At 43.3% G+C, this 18973-nt stretch overlaps 7 non-coding genes across 7 annotated transcripts; 5 read left to right on the top strand and 2 right to left on the bottom strand.

Moving 5' to 3' along the window:
• Positions 1–6485: 6485 nt before the first annotated feature.
• On the bottom strand, positions 6486–6557 carry trnam-cau (transfer RNA methionine (anticodon CAU)). The gene has a single exon. It is a non-coding gene; the product is annotated as a tRNA-Met (tRNA).
• Positions 6558–6956: 399 nt separating this feature from the next.
• On the bottom strand, positions 6957–7038 carry trnas-uga (transfer RNA serine (anticodon UGA)). Its single transcript has one exon. It is a non-coding gene; the product is annotated as a tRNA-Ser (tRNA).
• A 4305-nt stretch (positions 7039–11343) lies between these two features.
• trnaf-gaa (transfer RNA phenylalanine (anticodon GAA)) lies at positions 11344–11416 on the top strand. Its single transcript has one exon. It is a non-coding gene; the product is annotated as a tRNA-Phe (tRNA).
• An 876-nt stretch (positions 11417–12292) lies between these two features.
• Positions 12293–12364, top strand: trnaq-cug (transfer RNA glutamine (anticodon CUG)). Its single transcript has one exon. It is a non-coding gene; the product is annotated as a tRNA-Gln (tRNA).
• A 2081-nt stretch (positions 12365–14445) lies between these two features.
• trnaq-cug (transfer RNA glutamine (anticodon CUG)) lies at positions 14446–14517 on the top strand. Its single transcript has one exon. It is a non-coding gene; the product is annotated as a tRNA-Gln (tRNA).
• Positions 14518–16596: 2079 nt separating this feature from the next.
• On the top strand, positions 16597–16668 carry trnaq-cug (transfer RNA glutamine (anticodon CUG)). Its single transcript has one exon. It is a non-coding gene; the product is annotated as a tRNA-Gln (tRNA).
• A 1992-nt stretch (positions 16669–18660) lies between these two features.
• On the top strand, positions 18661–18732 carry trnaq-cug (transfer RNA glutamine (anticodon CUG)). The gene has a single exon. It is a non-coding gene; the product is annotated as a tRNA-Gln (tRNA).
• The last annotated feature ends 241 nt before the right edge of the window (positions 18733–18973 follow it).

The raw sequence follows: 18973 nt of genomic DNA, 5'->3' as shown, positions 1-18973 counted from the left end.
AATGCTGTCATTTGGATATGTAAAAGTGCAGGGTACCTTGACCCTGGATGGACATCTTTTCTGTGATGGCTCTCTCCTTTCTTCACTGCTTTCTCCACAACCTGCCTGGCACCAATGATGGATGTATAAGTTGGAAAAATAAAAAAAATGAAAAAAATACATAATAAATACCGTGTTTGTCATCATTTGGTCAGAACTTGTAATCAGGGCCCGAGTTTGAAGATGTGAGCAAAAGGGGTGAAAATGGGTTAAAATGTGAAAAAACACCAAAATGAGCAAAATGAAATAATCCCCCATCATCAGTGCACTGTTTGCCCCCAGAAAAGCACTCCCCTGGGGCCTGGAGGTGATCTGACCACCAGAATATAGTACCATATACCCCTGCTGGACTTAGAAAAAAAACCGAGCTTCCAGCCAATAGTACACTATACCCGAGGGACTCTGTCGTTTTTCGGCAATAGTACACTATACCCGAGGGACTCTGTCGTTTTTCGGCAATAGTACACTATACCCGAGGGACTCTGTCGTTTTTCGGCAATAGTACACTATACCCGAGGGACTCTGTCATTTTTCGGCAATAGTACACTATACCCGAGCGACTCTGTCGTTTTTCCGGGCCGTAGTATGAAGTTGTGAGCAAAAGGGGTGAAAATGGGTTAAAATGTGAAAAAACACCAAAATGAGCAAAATGAAATAATCCCCCATCATCAGTGCACTGTTTGCCCCCAGAAAAGCACTCCCCTGGGGCCTGGAGGTGATCTGACCATCATAGTATAGCACCATATGCCCCTGAGGGACTTAGAGTAAAAACCGAAATAGTACACTATACCTGAAAAGACTCTGTCATTTTTCGGCAATAGTACACTATACCCGAGCAACTCTGTCGTTTTTCCGGGCCGTAGTATGAAGTTGTGAGCAAAAGGGGTGAAAATGGGTTAAAATGTGAAAAAACACCAAAATGAGCAAAATGAAATAATCCCCCATCATCAGTGCACTGTTTGCCCCCAGAAAAGCACTCCCCTGGGGCCTGGAGGTGATCTGACCATCATAGTATAGCACCATATGCCCCTGAGGGACTTAGAGTAAAAACCGAAATAGTACACTATACCTGAAAAGACTCTGTCATTTTTCGGCAATAGTACACTATACCCGAGCGACTCTGTCGTTTTTCCGGGCCGTAGTATGAAGTTGTGAGCAAAAGGGGTGAAAATGGGTTAAAATGTGAAAAAACACCAAAATGAGCCAAATGAAATAATCCCCCATCATCAGTGCACTGTTTGCCCCTAGAAAAGCACTCCCCTGGGGCCTGGAGGTGATCTGACCATCATAGTATAGCACCATATGCCCCTGAGGGACTTAGAGTAAAAACCAAAATAGTACACTATACCTGAAAAGACTCTGTCATTTTTCGGCAATAGTACACTATACCCGAGCGACTCTGTCGTTTTTCCGGGCCGTAGTATGAAGTTGTGAGCAAAAGGGGTGAAAATGGGTTAAAATGTGAAAAAACACCAAAATGAGCAAAATGAAATAATCCCCCATCATCAGTGCACTGTTTGCCCCCAGAAAAGCACTCCCCTGGGGCCTGGAGGTGATCTGACCATCATAGTATAGCACCATATGCCCCTGAGGGACTTAGAGTAAAAACCGAAATAGTACACTATACCTGAAAAGACTCTGTCATTTTTCGGCAATAGTACACTATACCCGAGCGACTCTGTCGTTTTTCCGGGCCGTAGTATGAAGTTGTGAGCAAAAGGGGTGAAAATGGGTTAAAATGTGAAAAAACACCAAAATGAGCAAAATGAAATAATCCCCCATCATCAGTGCACTGTTTGCCCCCAGAAAAGCACTCCCCTGGGGCCTGGAGGTGATCTGACCATCATAGTATAGCACCATATGCCCCTGAGGGACTTAGAGTAAAAACCGAAATAGTACACTATACCTGAAAAGACTCTGTCATTTTTCGGCAATAGTACACTATACCCGAGCGACTCTGTCGTTTTTCCGGGCCGTAGTATGAAGTTGTGAGCAAAAGGGGTGAAAATGGGTTAAAATGTGAAAAAACACCAAAATGAGCCAAATGAAATAATCCCCCATCATCAGTGCACTGTTTGCCCCCAGAAAAGCACTCCCCTGGGGCCTGGAGGTGATCTGACCATCATAGTATAGCACCATATGCCCCTGAGGGACTTAGAGTAAAAACCGAAATAGTACACTATACCTGAAAAGACTCTGTCATTTTTCGGCAATAGTACACTATACCCGAGCGACTCTGTCGTTTTTCCGGGCCGTAGTATGAAGTTGTGAGCAAAAGGGGTGAAAATGGGTTAAAATGTGAAAAAACACCAAAATGAGCCAAATGAAATAATCCCCCATCATCAGTGCACTGTTTGCCCCCAGAAAAGCACTCCCCTGGGGCCTGGAGGTGATCTGACCATCATAGTATAGCACCATATGCCCCTGAGGGACTTAGAGTAAAAACCGAAATAGTACACTATACCTGAAAAGACTCTGTCATTTTTCGGCAATAGTACACTATACCCGAGCGACTGTCGTTTTTCCGGGCCGTAGTATGAAGTTGTGAGCAAAAGGGGTGAAAATGGGTTAAAATGTGAAAAAACACCAAAATGAGCAAAATGAAATAATCCCCCATCATCAGTGCACTGTTTGCCCCCAGAAAAGCACTCCCCTGGGGCCTGGAGGTGATCTGACCCTCAGAGTATAGCACCATATGCCCCTGAGGGACTTAGAGTAAAAACCGAAATAGTACACTATACCTGAAAAGACTCTGTCATTTTTCGGCAATAGTACACTATACCCAAGCGACTCTGTCGTTTTTCCGGGCCGTAGTATGAAGTTGTGAGCAAAAGGGGTGAAAATGGGTTAAAATGTGAAAAAACACCAAAATGAGCAAAATGAAATAATCCCCCATCATCAGTGCACTGTTTGCCCCCAGAAAAGCACTCCCCTGGGGCCTGGAGGTGATCTGACCATCATAGTATAGCACCATATGCCCCTGAGGGACTTAGAGTAAAAACCGAAATAGTACACTATACCTGAAAAGACTCTGTCATTTTTCGGCAATAGTACACTATACCCGAGCGACTCTGTCGTTTTTCCGGGCCGTAGTATGAAGTTGTGAGCAAAAGGGGTGAAAATGGGTTAAAATGTGAAAAAACACCAAAATGAGCCAAATGAAATAATCCCCCATCATCAGTGCACTGTTTGCCCCCAGAAAAGCACTCCCCTGGGGCCTGGAGGTGATCTGACCATCATAGTATAGCACCATATGCCCCTGAGGGACTTAGAGTAAAAACCGAAATAGTACACTATACCTGAAAAGACTCTGTCATTTTTCGGCAATAGTACACTATACCCGAGCGACTCTGTCGTTTTTCCGGGCCGTAGTATGAAGTTGTGAGCAAAAGGGGTGAAAATGGGTTAAAATGTGAAAAAACACCAAAATGAGCCAAATGAAATAATCCCCCATCATCAGTGCACTGTTTGCCCCTAGAAAAGCACTCCCCTGGGGCCTGGAGGTGATCTGACCATCATAGTATAGCACCATATGCCCCTGAGGGACTTAGAGTAAAAACCAAAATAGTACACTATACCTGAAAAGACTCTGTCATTTTTCGGCAATAGTACACTATATCCGAGCGACTCTGTCGTTTTTCCGGGCCGTAGTATGAAGTTGTGAGCAAAAGGGGTGAAAATGGGTTAAAATGTGAAAAAACACCAAAATGAGCCAAATGAAATAATCCCCCATCATCAGTGCACTGTTTGCCCCCAGAAAAGCACTCCCCTGGGGCCTGGAGGTGATCTGACCATCATAGTATAGCACCATATGCCCCTGAGGGACTTAGAGTAAAAACCGAAATAGTACACTATACCTGAAAAGACTCTGTCATTTTTCGGCAATAGTACACTATACCCGAGCGACTCTGTCGTTTTTCCGGGCCGTAGTATGAAGTTGTGAGCAAAAGGGGTGAAAATGGGTTAAAATGTGAAAAAACACCAAAATGAGCCAAATGAAATAATCCCCCATTATCAGTGCACTGTTTGCCCCCAGAAAAGCACTCCCCTGGGGCCTGGAGGTGATCTGACCATCATAGTATAGCACCATATGCCCCTGAGGGACTTAGAGTAAAAACCGAAATAGTACACTATACCTAAAGACTCTGTCGTTTTTCGGCAATAGTACACTATATACCATTGGACTTAGTCGTTTTTTGGGCTCGTGGAAATAAGCGTTCAGCTCAAGAGTCCCGGGCTAAATCACGCTGCTCCCGAGAAATTCCTACGCTGCTCTCACGCGGGATGTGCAAAATGGTAATGCTGGGAGGGACGGGCGGGCGGTTTTTGAGAATGACGTTTTTCGCAATCGAAACAGGTACATTTCCTGGTTGTGCGGCTACCGGGGGAGGAGCTCGTTTGACGGCCACACGAGAACTGCGATCGATGGGCCCCGTTCTGGTTTTATCCAGCTTCCAAGGCTCCTTCACAGCCGTAATCTCAAGTCATGGTTCGGAGGTGCGGAGGTGAGCGTCGGATCACAGAGCCTCTGAATGGAGCCCCGCGCTCCGCGCTCCTCCGCGCTCTAAGCGCCGCTCAGACCGGGCATGAGAGGGTCTATTTTCGGCTTGATTTTACCAGACTCGCGGGCACTTCCAGAAGCTTGCTGTTTGCTCTGATTGCTCGGGGCAGAGCACAGTGTCACGCTGACCACGGGCTGTACGTGGAGGTGAGAGCTGGTTGTAAGGCGGATCATGGAGCCTCTGAATGAGCCCCGCACTCCTCCCGCTCTTAGCGCCGCCCAGACCCGGCATGAGAGGGTCTATTTTCGGCTTGATTTTACCAGACTCCGGGGCACTTCCAGGCTGACAACGGGCTGTACGCGGAGGTGAGTGCTGGTTGGAGATGCTGGGAATTGAACCCAGGACCTCATACATGCCAAGCATGAGCTCTAAAATGATAGAATGGACAAAAACAATCAATAAGATAAGATAAGATCAGATCAGATCAGATCAGATCAGATAAGATAAGATATTCCTTTATTGTCCCACATGGGCACGATGGGTTCATACACAGGCCCCAGATGTACAAGGTTGTGGTCCGAGCTGCCCAGGGGAGGGAGGGGGAAAGAGGAATAAGCCTCCTTGGTGTTGGCAAAAAACAAGTCCAATGTTCTATTGTTTCTGGTGGGGCAGGTAACATACTGGGTGTATGTTGGTAGAACAGAAGAGGGAGAAGCGTGGTTAAAGTCACCAGAGACGAGGGAGAGAGCCTGTGGGTGCTGTGTTTGCAGCCTACAAGTGCAGGAGAGCAGTGCTTCACAAGCATATTCAGCATTGGCAGACGGGGCCACATAGACTGCGATCAAAATCACATGTGAGAACTCCCGGGGCAGATAATATATCTTTTCTTCCCGCATTCTCTCGTTCTGTCCGCCCGCAGCAGATGAAAATTGTCCAAACCTACAATAGAGTCTGGCATTTCTGCTGTTAACCAGGTCTCTGTGAAAATCAAGACACTGCTGTCCCTATAAATCCTCTGGGACCGCATGAGGCTCGCTATTTCCGTCATTTTATTTTGAAGGGACCTCACGTTACCCATGACTACGGCGGGAACCGACTTCCTGTTTGTCCCTCTCTTCTCTCGGAGTTTACGTCCAGCCCGTCTGCTTCGTTGCGTTTTCCTTATGATGTCCGCCGGGATAACGTGAAGATCTCCGGGTAAGACGACTGTTCTCCGCAGTTTCATTAGTTCCTCCTTTGTGTAAGCGCGGTACGGCGCCGACTCAGAGCCAAGACACATCGCCACGACACGACGAAAACACTCAATCCAGCCGAATAAAGTCAAAAACAGTTGAATTAAAAATGATTCCAGCGCGTGTCCCTATCCTACAGTAAAATAGAAAAAATATACTAACTATATTTACAAAATATAGGAGATAAAGCACAATAAGTGTGAGAAAAAAGAGAGAGCGTTTACACCGGGCTGCTAGCTGTACCAGCGCCTTATGACGTATAAAGAAGGCCTCATTGATGCTTGAGAGTTAAGGAACAGTTCTGTATGTAATAGATATAAGCCCATTCCACGTGCAACAAGTCTAGGGATTAGTATTTTCCTTGTGGCTCAGCCTATTAGACCATGGACCTGAAATCCACAATCCCGGATTTTGGAGGCTAGTATCCTGTGCATATTGCTTATGGGGTTATGTACCCATAATAGACTCAAATTGCTTCAAAATGTCTATTCATGGGTCTTTTTTGACCTACATCTTCTTTCACTACTCAGCTATCCTTTTCCCCAAAAAAGAAATAACAATATAGGATGGAAAAAAGAAATGTGCTGCTAGATTCAAAGCAAATGTGGAACTGGGAGCTTGCGCTGAAGATCGGCTTCCATCATCCAACACATTACTGACTAGCTTGGTTCATTTGGATTGACAATCGCAATAATGCAAGTAAAAAAAAATCTAGCAGAGGATGGTTTCGATCCATCGACCTCTGGGTTATGGGCCCAGCACGCTACCGCTGCGCCACTCTGCTGAATGGCTATGATCATGGGACTCAAACCCACAATCCCGGTTCAAGAGGCCAGTGCGTAATGCCCATGGGGCTGTATACGTCTAATAGACTCAAATTGCTTCAAAATATGAAATCTAATTTTAAAGGAATGTGGAACTGGGATCTTGCTACGAAAGACTGTGCTCTAACACTGAGCTACATAACCATCTCTTGTCTGTCATGATTATTTTCCAAGCAAGACCTGGAGTCAACACTTTTCACTTTGTGCCATCAACAGAATATTGAATGGAGATGCAGGGGATTGAAACAAGGATTTCATACATGCCCTCGTTCTGAAAGAATGGCTCTGAAATTAAACATCACCAAACATGCTGGTTTATAGAATAGAACGCAATCTCAAAATCTGTGCTGCTAAACACACGTTGCTGACAGGAATCGAACCTGCGCGGGGAAACCCCAATGGATTTCAAGTCCATCGCCTTAACCTCTCGGCCACAACAACAATACACCTTTAAACTGTGTTTAAGAAAGTGGAAATTACCCACATTATTTTCTGAAACTAGCGCAATTACATTACCAGATTTAACTCTCCATGAATTCATGGAGACAGCATGTTTTACTAAGCATTCTAAGCTCAGGTTTGGCGAGACATACCTATACTGGAAGTTGGGAATGTCGCCCAGGCTGCCTGAATGGGCCACTTTGTCTCACCTTCCTGCAGGTAGTGTGGATGGATGAAATAATATTGTTTGAATTTTATAAGTGCTGCAAGGTTCAAAGGTAATGCGGGACTGGGAGCTTGCACTGAATCACCACATGTGCTGATTTGAAATATTTCAGTGAAGGTCTCTAAAATTCACTGCAGTGTAATCTGGCAATTGTCTAAGAGAAATGCTCCAAAAAGAAACACCAACCAACCTGCTAGTCTATAGATGCATAGAAAAGCTAAAGGTTGATTACAAATTTTCACATGCTGCGCCCAAATCGATACCATGTTTCTATGCCTCTCTTCACCTCCGTCCAGCTTGAATGTACTCGTAACCACAGCGAGTCTTGTACATAATGCAGCTACAAGTGTTCCAGCAGGACAGACTAGATATTCCCATACCGGGAGTTGAACCCGGGCCACCTGGATTCTTTAGCTAAACAGCCCTAAACAGAATCCCATTCATTTCCTATGGTAGTGTTAAACCACTACGGATGTAATATACTTTTGGCCAGCGGCGGCGCTGTGGCGAGAGCGCGCCATGTTTGAATGCAGAGTGACGTCATTCATTCAGTGCGACCTGGACAAGTTTAGCACTAGATCTGCTCCTGTTTTCACCTTCTTATGGACATTTTACTGCCCCAGAACACTCGTATTTTGTGGCATTTATAACGGGCATTTGAAGACGTTTTCAGGTAAAGTTCGTCTTGTGTTTTGCACTTTTGAAACTGTGTTTTTAGTCACATAAAGTCACTGCTACTTCCATGTCTCTGTTGAACAACTAAACGCGACTTTTCTGTCAGTTTTGTGTGATATTCAGCCCTGTGAAGTTAAACTTTATTACATTTAAAGGTTTGCAGTTGTGCAGTTTTATATAAGGTGCAATATTACGTGATCTGTGTGTTGTGTTGTCTCTTATTGTGCATAAAAGTAGTTGTAGCTTCAACAATTCATCACAAGTAAGAGAGACTTTGTCCCACAATGGGGAAATGCCTTCACTTCATGTTAATGTGGAGGACATTCCACAACTGTTACCTAGCAACAGACTATAAACAAGAGCCAAAATCCATATGAATGACTCAACAATTCCTCCTGTCCTCCTCTGCCCCATCCTCCTCTGTCCTGTCCTCTGCCCCGTCCTCCTCTGCCCCGTACTCCTCTGTCCTGTCCTCCTCTGTCCTGTCCTCCTCTGCCCTGTCCTCCTCTGTCCTGTCCTCCTCTGTCCTGTCCTCCTCTGCCCTGTCCTCCTCTGTCCTGTCCTCCTCTCTCCTGTCCTCCTCTGCCCTGTCCTCTTTTCCACCCACTCGTGTCCCCACCAGCTCTCCTCGTGAGCCCTTGGGTGAGTATAACTACATAAATCGTGTGTTCTTGGTTTGTGTGGAGTCACACAGAGTCACACCGTGTAGAGGAGCAGTCACTTCTGTTTCATTTCATGTCTTTTCCTTTAGTAGTGGCTGAAGAGGACGCGCTGGAGAGGACAATGCTCAGCATCTCCGTCCAAACAACACGTGGATGTGTGTAATGTGTCTGTAACGCTTAAGCTCCATTTTGGATTTATCATGTGTTAAAAAGGTTTGTCTTTTATTCCAGCCGTGTCCAGTCGCTGCTGAGCTCCATCATCCTCAGGTTTACAGAAGTTCACACACAGATGTCCTGCCATGAAAGACACTTTGGGACACGTTCTGTCCTGTGCATGAGTTCAGTTGTTCCTGACCCTGTTCAGGTCCTGCTCTGAATTCATGCATCTGTGATGAGAGTAAGTCATATTATCTGGTGTTCAATATGAATGAGTGAGAGCTTCTTCTGCTCATTCACACTAACATTGCTAAATAAAACAGCAATATAAACTTACTTATGATATAAACAACAGGTCAAATGTAAGTGTGTGTTGTTACTAACAGCTAAATATGACTCATTATTCTTCTTCTTCTCTTACAGCAACTGTTCTGGAGGAACCACAGGATGTAAGAGCTTTTACTTGTTGCTTATTCACTGTAAGATCAAAGTTGATCAAACGTATCATATATTTCTTTCCTCTCTTCAGCTGCTGCAGATGTGCTGCCCCTTAAGCCTCCAGTGCCACTTCCACAGGAGCTGAGGTTTGTTCTGCCCGAGTCTGGAAGTACTTCAGCTCCAGGTCTGACATTTTAATAGAATAATCTAAACAAACATAAACCTATATTGTGGTGTTTTGGTTGTTTCAGATGCAGCTCGTCCCACACATTCTGCATCTGATGCTCCTGGAGAAGAGACAACCCAAAGTGAGTGAGCTCCATGTGTGTCTGTGTCTGTCTCAGTCAAACCATCACAGAGTGAACAGATGAATGCTTCATGCTCCATGTGTGTCTGTGTCTGTCTCAGTCAAACCATCACAGAGTGAACAGATGAATACTTCATGCTGACTGTAGTTTCACAGCCAGTGCAGTGGTTCTAAATGTGTGTCATGTGTTGTATTTCATGTGCACACGTGTTGCTTATCACTAAAACATTCATCTGTTTTGTTCTGTAGTTCCTCCTCCAGTGAAGCTTCAGCCGCAGTCGTCACAACAGGCCGCCTCCCCCTCCACTGCCCCTGAGCCAATCAGCCAACAGCGCGCTACACCCGACCACAAAACTACATATTTATCATTACATCATCATCACATCAAATTATTAAATGCATCATCTTCACTCAACATCAGCCCGAAAAAGCTGGAGCAAACACAGACACTCTGGCAGCACCACAACTCTGCCTGTCGTCACCACGACAACTGTCGTCACCACGACCATCACCTCGTCTCCTACAGCTCTGACCATCACCGTCTCTTTCTCAGGACGCCCTGAGCAGCAGCCCTGAAGAAACACCACCTTTAAGGACATTGTGGACACAGAGTTCTTCCAGAGGGAGCTGGAGGCCACAAGACAGAGAGAGGAGGAAAGGAAGCAACAGAAGAGGAAGAGAGAGGAGTCACCTGCCCCAGGGAGAACGTGCAGGTTCTGCCCCAGGGAGAACGTGCAGGTTCTGCCCCAGGGAGAACGTGAAGGTTCTGCCCCAGGGAGAACGTGCAGGTTCTGCAAACTGGTGCTGAAGCAGGCCCCGCACAGTCCTCACATCCACACATACTTCCCTGGACTCTATATATCTGTATATTTAATGTAAATACTACTGTCAAGTAATGAATGCTGTCTGAAGTGTAAATAAATTAAACTTAATATTTCTGGTATTTTCCCTGTCAATAAATATTCTTAAAAGTACATGTTTTTTTGTGTTTTCTTTCCAATATAACAATACAACAATATTATTTAAATGATTGAGATATCATATCATTAACAATATGAGTCAATGTTTTATTTCTCTGCAGAACATAAACTGAACACAATAGTACAGTTCAGTGCTGCAGTGTTAGAGATGTGATAGTGTGACCTCTGACCCCTGCGGACTAAACACCTGGAGTTTTCTGACCCACTCCAAGTTTATTTATGCAGAAGGTGTGACGTGGGTAAATCTCTTAAGGTGAAGCAGAAATCACTATTTGTGATCAATTTGTGATTTTATTAAAATTGCAAATCAGTACCAGCAGCTGCATGTGAGTCCTTCTCATGATCTGACCTTTTAACAAGTGCAAACTGACACACCAACTCATAAACTTTATACATTTAATGTTTGAACTCATAAACTTTGTACATTTAAAGTTTTGATCCTTTGAAACGTTCCTCTTCTTCTGGGCACAGCAGGAATTGAACTCTGGTTTCTTGAGATGAATTTGTGAACGAACACGAATCTCTGCATTCTGATTGGTTGGCCTTCATCACAGTGGCACATGGCACACAGGCTCATTCTGATTGGCTGGCGCTCTATGCCCACTATCCACGGCTGGCCCCTGGGTGAGAGCCAGGAATCCTAACCGCTAGACCATATGGGAAGGCTTTGAGAGGGTAAGAGTTGATTTCATGGTAAAGAAGATAAACCAATGGGAACGAGAAGTGAACCTGGTTTTGTCTGACCAAGAGTGTAGAGTGTTTAATCGAAAGAAAAGAAAAAAGGACACACAGAAATAGTTCATTTTCTCGCTACGTTATGCCACACGTTTCCCTCCCTTGCCTAATTTATTCGATAAAGTAGCCGAAATAGCTCAGTTGGGAGAGCGTTAGACTGAATATCTAAAGGTCCCTGGTTCAATCCCGGGTTTCGGCAGGTGTACCTGAATGTTAGTCTTTGCTCAAAAATACAATGAATAGGAATGCTGGGTCTATTGGATCTTTTGCGAGATCAGGACATAAATGGCCTGGAAAGGATCTATAAAACATAAACAGCATGCTTTCATTGGAACATTGTTAGCATGAACATGTTTGGTAACATGTTTGGTTTCGCTGAATGTTGTACCCAAGACCTTCTGCGTGTAGGGCAGATGTGATGACCACCACACAATGAAACCATGAAGCAGAAGTTTGCCTACTTCAATGCTGCTCTCTTTGATATAGCCCAATGATCAAATGTCATACTTATTTTCAAAACAGGATATCCTGTAGAAAGGTGTGGTTCAACGGTATAGTGGTTAGCGCTCTGAATCCAGAGTTTTTCTTCATTTCTTATTGCAATTAGAGGCACAAGTCTTTTATGGATACGCCTAGATTCTCGTCTCTGTGGCGCAATCGGCTAGCGCGTACGGCTGTTAACCGAAAGGTTGGTGGTTTGAGCCCACCCAGGGATGACTGCTCACCTTGCCAGAGCGAGCAAGAAATACAATCCCAGAAGTAACCACTGTATGTAATTATGTAAGGAAATCAGGAAATCGTTATGGCGCTGCGGCTTCCTTGGTCAAAGGGCCTGTTTAGTAAACAGGAAATGCCTACTCTTTTGTCTATGAAAAATATTTACAAGGACAGAAAAGCCCACAAGAAGAGCCCTCAAACCCATACCTTTCTCCCTCAAGTTTACTGCTGCTACACTTTGCATTAAGAGAGGGAAAAGTATTGCTGCACATCAAGATTATTTGCACTGTTTGCACTCCTTGTTTCTCATTTTTTTGGCAAGGGATGATTGATGTAAAGGCTCAAAGGAAAAGTCTGCGGTTCCATGGTGTAATGGTTAGCACTCTGGACTCTGAATCCAGCGATCCGAGTTTAAATCCCGGTGGAACCTTGAGTGCCCCGAGAGCAGCGCTACTCTTTTGAAAAAGTGCAGAAACAAGAAGAATCTTTGGGTAAAATCTGTGCTTACCCCCTGAAAGGAGCCAACCAAAGCATACAAACTAAACAAAGCTGTTAAAATCTGGAGCTGGTTTTCTTATGACCAAGCTTATGATTCAACGCCTGGATTACAAAAGGCGTAAACGTTTCACCGCATTGCAAAAGAAAATCAAATGAAAAGCATTGATGTGTTGAAGGAATCCTTTGACTTGGAGAGACAGGACATTTATAGGACTTATTATAAGCAAGAAATGAAACAAAGAAATGACCACTATAATCCTCTAACAGTAATCTTTGTTGAAACCAATCAATCAGAACTTGCGAGGGGAATCATTTCTAAATGATCTCAATGCATTGGTAATCTGGACAACGTTCTGCTAAGTATATTCTAAACCAATGGGAACGAGAAGTGAACCTGGTTTTGTCTGACCAAGAGTGTGGAAATGTAGGAACAGCCCTGAGGAAGACCACAAAATCACATGCCTGAAGGGGAAAAATATGTTTTTTTCACCACACCATGTCAAAGTGCCCATTATTCACAAGGAAATGCTAACTGCTGGAGAACCCAGCAGGCAAACCACTATCAGGTGTTTTGGGGCTGTGCTGTTGCTCAAAAATAATGGACTGAAATTCACAGGGCACTGCAGACTGTTTTTGACTTTTCCATCCCACTCAAATTTAAAACTATGTACTTGGGCCTCAACACTCCTGCCATGGACACAATAAATGGATACCCTTGGAACATACTTTTGGCTGTAGAGAAAAAGGCCATCACAAAGAAATGCTCGACACCAACCACGCCAACGATCAAAGACTTGACTGACATAGTAACAGACATTAGACATTGGATGAATGGAAAACAGTGACATTCAGGCTTAACTTGGATAAGCACTAATTTGATCGACTTTGGACCAAGTAGGACCCTTATTTTCATTTAAATGTGATTTTGTTTTTATTTTATTTTATGTTATGTTATGTTTTATGTAACTATTAAGTTCTTTTAATTACGATTTTTGCTCCCTGGTCGTGTCCTGTATTGTTTTATGTTTAATCAAAAGAAAAGAAAAAAGGACACACAGAACTAGTTCATTTTCTCGCTACGTTATTCCTGGTTCAATCCCGGGTTTCGGCATGTGTACCTGAATGTTCGTCTTTGCTCAAAACTACAATGAATAGGAATGCTGGGTCTATTGGATATTTTGCGAGATCAGGACATAAATGGCATGGAAAGGATCTATAAAACATAAACAGCAAGCTTTCGTTGGAACATTGTTAGCATGAACATGTTTGGGAACATGTTTGGTTTCGCTGAATGTTGTACCCAAGACCTTCTGCGTGTAGGGCAGATGTGATGACCACCACACAATGAAACCATGAAGCAGAAGTTTGCCTACTTCAATGCTGCTCTCTTTGATATAGCCCAATGATCAAATGTCATACTTATTTTCAAAACAGGACATCCTGTAGAAAGGTGTGGTTCAACGGTATAGCCGTTAGCGCTCTGAATCCAGAGTTTTTCTTCATTTCTTATTGCAATTAGAGGCACAAGTCTTTTATGGATATGCCTAGATTCTCGTTTCTGTTGCGCAATCGGCTAGCGCGTTCGGATGGTAACCGAAAGGTTGGTGGTTTGAGCCCACCCAGGGACGACTGCTCACCTTGCCAGAGCAAGCAAGAAATACAATCCCAGAAGTAACCACTGTATGTAATTATGTAAGGACACCAGGAAATCATTATGGTGCTGGGGCTTCCTTGGTCAAAGGGCCTGTTTAGTAAACAGGAAATGCCTACTCTTTTGTCTATGAAAAATATTTACAAGGACAGAAAAGCCCACAAGAAGAGCCCTCAAACCCATACCTTTCTCCCTCAAGTTTACTGCTGCTACACTTTGCATTAAGAGAGGGAAAAGTATTGCTGCACATCAAGATTATTTGCACTGTTTTCACTCCTTGTTTCTCATTTTTTTGGCAAGGGATGATTGACGTAAAGACTTGTAGCTTTGGATGACCGTTATCCTTCCAAGGAGGAGTCTGCGGTTCCATGGTGTAATGGTTAGCACTCTGGACTCTGAATCCAGCGATCCGAGTTCAAATGTCGGTGGAACCTTGAGTGCCCCGAGAGCAGTGCTACTCTTTTGAAAAAGTGCAGAAACCAGAAGAATCTTTGGGTAAAATCTGTGCTTACCCCCTGAAAGGAGCCAACCAAAGCATACAAACTAAACAAAGCTGTTAAAATCTGGAGCTGGTTTTCTTATGACCAAGCTTATGATTCAACGCCTGGATTACAAAAGGCGTAAACGTTTCACCGCATTGCAAAAGAAACTCAAATGAAAAGCATTGATGTGTTGAAGGAATCCTTTGACTTGGAGAGACAGGACTTTTATAGGACTTATTATAAGCAAGAAATGAAACAAAGAAATGACCACTATAATCCTCTGACAGTAATCTTTGTTGAAAGCAATCAATCAGAACTTGCGAGGGGAATCATTTCTAAATGATCTCAATGCATTGGTAATCTGGACAACGTTCTGCTAAGTATATTCTAAACCAATGGGAACGAGAAGTTAACCTGGTTTTGTCTGACCAAGAGTGTGGAAATGTAGGAACAGCCCTGAGGAAAACCACAAAATCACATGCCTGAAGGGGAAAAATATGTTTTTTCACCACACCATGTCAAAGTGCCCATTATTCACAAGGAAATGCTAACTGCTGGAGAACCCAGCAGGCAAACCACTATCAGGTGTTTTGGGGCTGTGCTATTGCTCAAAAATAATGGACTGAAATTCACAGGGCACTGCAGACTGTTTTTGACTTTTCCATCCCACTCAAATTTAAAACTATGTACTTGGGCCTCAACACTCCTGCCATGGACACAATAAATGGATACCCTTGGAACATACTTTTGGCTGTAGAGAAAAAGGCCATCACAAAGAAATGCTCGACACCAACCACGCCAACGATCAAAGACTTGACTGACATAGTAACAGACATTAGACATTGGATGAATGGAAAACAGTGACATTCAGGCTTAACTTGGATAAGCACTAATTTGATTGACTTGGACCAAGTAGGACCCTTATTTTCATTTAAATGTGATTTTGTTTTTATTTTATTTTATGTTATGTTATGTTTTATGTAACTATTAAGTTCTTTTAATTACGATTTTTGCTTCCTGGTCGTGTCCTGTATTGTTTTATGTTTAATCAAAAGAAAAGAAAGAAGGACACACAGAACTAGTTCATTTTCTCGCTACGTTATTCCTGGTTCAATCCCGGGTTTCGGCATGTGTACCTGAATGTTAGTCTTTGCTCAAAAATACAATGAATAGGAATGCTGGGTCTATTGGATATTTTGCGAGATCAGGACATAAATGGCCTGGAAAGGATCTATAAAACATAAACAGCATGCTTTCGTTGGAACATTGTTAGCATGAACATGTTTGGTAACATGTTTGGTTTCGCTGAATGTTGTACCCAAGACCTTCTGCGTGTAGGGCAGATGTGATGACCACCACACAATGAAACCATGAAGCAGAAGTTTGCCTACTTCAATGCTGCTCTCTTTGATATAGCCCAATGATCAAATGTCATACTTATTTTCAAAACAGGACATCCGGTAGAAAGGTGTGGTTCAACGGTATAGCCGTTAGCGCTCTGAATCCAGAGTTTTTCTTCATTTCTTATTGCAATTAGATGCACAAGTCTTTTATGGACATGCCTAGATTCTCGTCTCTGTGGCGCAATCGGCTAGCGCGTTCGGCTGTTAACCGAAAGGTTGGTGGTTCGAGCCCATCCAGGGACGACTGCTCACCTTGCCAGATCAAGCAAGAAATACAATCCCAGAAGTAACCACTGTATGTAATTATGTAAGGAAACCAGGAAATCGTTATGGCGCTGCGGCTTCCATGGTCAAAGGGCCTGTTTATTAAACAGGAAATGCCTACTCTTTTGTCTATGAAAAATATTTACAAGGACAGAAAAGCCCACAAGAAGAGCCCTCAAACCCATACCTTTCTCCCTCAAGTTTACTGCTGCTACACTTTGCATTAAGAGAGGGAAAAGTATTGCTGCACATCAAGATTATTTGCACTGTTTTCACTCCTTGTTTCTCATTTTTTTGGCAAGGGATGATTGACGTAAAGACTTGTAGCTTTGGATGACCGTTATCCTTCCAAGGAGCAGTCTGCGGTTCCATGGTGTAATGGTTAGCACTCTGGACTCTGAATCCAGCGATTCGAGTTCAAATCTTGGTGGAACCTTGAGTGCCCCGAGAGCAGCGCTACTCTTTTGAAAAAGTGCAGAAACAAGAAGAATCTTTGGGTAAAATCTGTGTTTACCCCCTGAAAGGAGCCAACCAAAGCATACAAACTAAACAAAGCTGTTAAAATCTGGAGCTGGTTTTCTTATGACCAAGCTTATGATTCAACGCCAGGATTACAAAAGGCGTAAACGTTTCACCGCATTGCAAAAGAAAATCAAATGAAAAGCATTGATCTGTTGAAGGAATCCTTTGACTTGGAGAGACAGGACTTTTATAGGACTTATTATAAGCAAGAAATGAAACAAAGAAATGACCACTATAATCCTCTGACAGTATTCTTTGTTGAAACCAATCAATCAGAACTTGCGAGGGGAATCATTTCTAAATGATCTCAATGCATTGGTAATCTGGACAACGTTCTGCTAAGTATATTCTAAACCAATGGGAACGAGAAGTTAACCTGGTTTTGTCTGACCAAGAGTGTGGAAATGTAGGAACAGCCCTGAGGAAGACCACAAAATCACATGCCTGAAGGGGAAAAATATGTTTTTTTCACCACACCATGTCAAAGTGCCCATTATTCACAAGGAAATGCTAACTGCTGGAGAACCCAGCAGGCAAACCACTATCAGGTGTTTTGGGGCTGTGCTGTTGCTCAAAAATAATGGACTGAAATTCACAGGGCACTGCAGACTGTTTTTGACTTTGCCATCCCACTCAAATTTAAAACTATGTACTTGGGCCTCAACACTCCTGCCATGGACACAATAAATGGATACCCTTGGAACATACTTTTGGCTGTAGAGAAAAAGGCCATCACAAAGAAATGCTCGACACCAACCACACCAACGATCAAAGACTTGACTGACATAGTAACAGACATTAGACATTGGATGAATGGAAAACAGTGACATTCAGGCTTAATTTGGATAAGCACTAATTTGATTGACTTGGACCAAGTAGGCCCCCTATTTTCATTTAAATGTGATTTTGTTTTTATTTTATGTTATGTTATGTTTTATGTAACTATTAAGTTCTTTTAATTACGATTTTTGCTCCCTGGTCGTGTCCTGTATTGTTTTATGTTTAATCAAAAGAAAAGAAAAAAGGACACACAGAACTAGTTCATTTTCTCGCTACGTTATTCCTGGTTCAATCCCGGGTTTCGGCATGTGTACCTGAATGTTAGTCTTTGCTCAAAAATACAATGAATAGGAATGCTGGGTCTATTGGATATTTTGCGAGATCAGGACATAAATGGCCTGGAAATGATCTATAAAACGTAAACAGCGAGCTTTCGTTGGAACATTGTTAGCATGAACATGTTTGGTAACATGTTTGGTTTCGCTGAATGTTGTACCCAAGACCTTCTGCGTGTAGGGCATATGTGATGACCACCACACAATGAAACCATGAAGCAGAAGTTTGCCTACTTCAATGCTGCTCTCTTTGATATAGCCCAATGATCAAATGTCATACTTATTTTCAAAACAGGACATCCTGTAGAAAGGTGTGGTTCAACGGTATAGCGGTTAGCGCTCTGAATCCAGAGTTTTTCTTCATTTCTTATTGCAATTAGAGGGACAAGTCTTTTATGGATATGCCTAGTTTCTCGTCTCTGTGGCGCAATCGGCTAGCGCGTTCGGCTGTTAACCGGAAGGTTGGTGGCTCGAGCCCACCCATAAATCGTTATGGCGCTGCGGCTTCCTTGGTCAAAGGGCCTGTTTATTAAACAGGAAATGCCTACTCTTTTGTCTATGAAAAATATTTACAAGGACAGAAAAGCCTTCAAGAAGAGCCCTCAAACCCATACCTTTCTCCCTCAAGTTTACTGCTGCTACACTTTGCATTAAGAGAGGGAAAAGTATTGCTGCACATCAAGATTATTTGCACTGTTTGCACTCCTTGTTTCTCATTTTTTTGGCAAGGGATGATTGATGTAAAGACTTGTAGCTTTGGATGACCGTTATCCTTCCAATGACCAGTCTGCGGTTCCATGGTGTAATGGTTAGCACTCTGGACTCTGAATCCAGCGATCCGAGTTCAAATCTCAGTGGAACCTTGAGTGCCCAGAGAGCAGCGTTACTCTTTTGAAAAAGTGCAGAAACAAGAAGAATCTTTGGGTAAAATCTGTGCTTACCCCCTGAAAGGAGCAAACCAAAGCATACAAACTAAACAAAGCTGTTAAAATCTGGAGCTGGTTTTCTTATGACCAAGCTTATGATTCAACGCCTGGATTACAAAAGGCGTAAACGTTTCACCGCATTGCAAAAGAAACTCAAATGAAAAGCATTGATGTGTTG

The sequence above is a fragment of the Eucyclogobius newberryi genome, unplaced genomic scaffold (genome assembly GCF_026437365.1).
Source record: "Eucyclogobius newberryi isolate DKJ021-1_F unplaced genomic scaffold, fEucNew1.0.hap1 SCAF_55, whole genome shotgun sequence".
NCBI classification, from domain to species: domain Eukaryota; kingdom Metazoa; phylum Chordata; class Actinopteri; order Gobiiformes; family Gobiidae; genus Eucyclogobius; species Eucyclogobius newberryi.
This window is presented reverse-complemented; position numbering and strand designations above follow the sequence as displayed.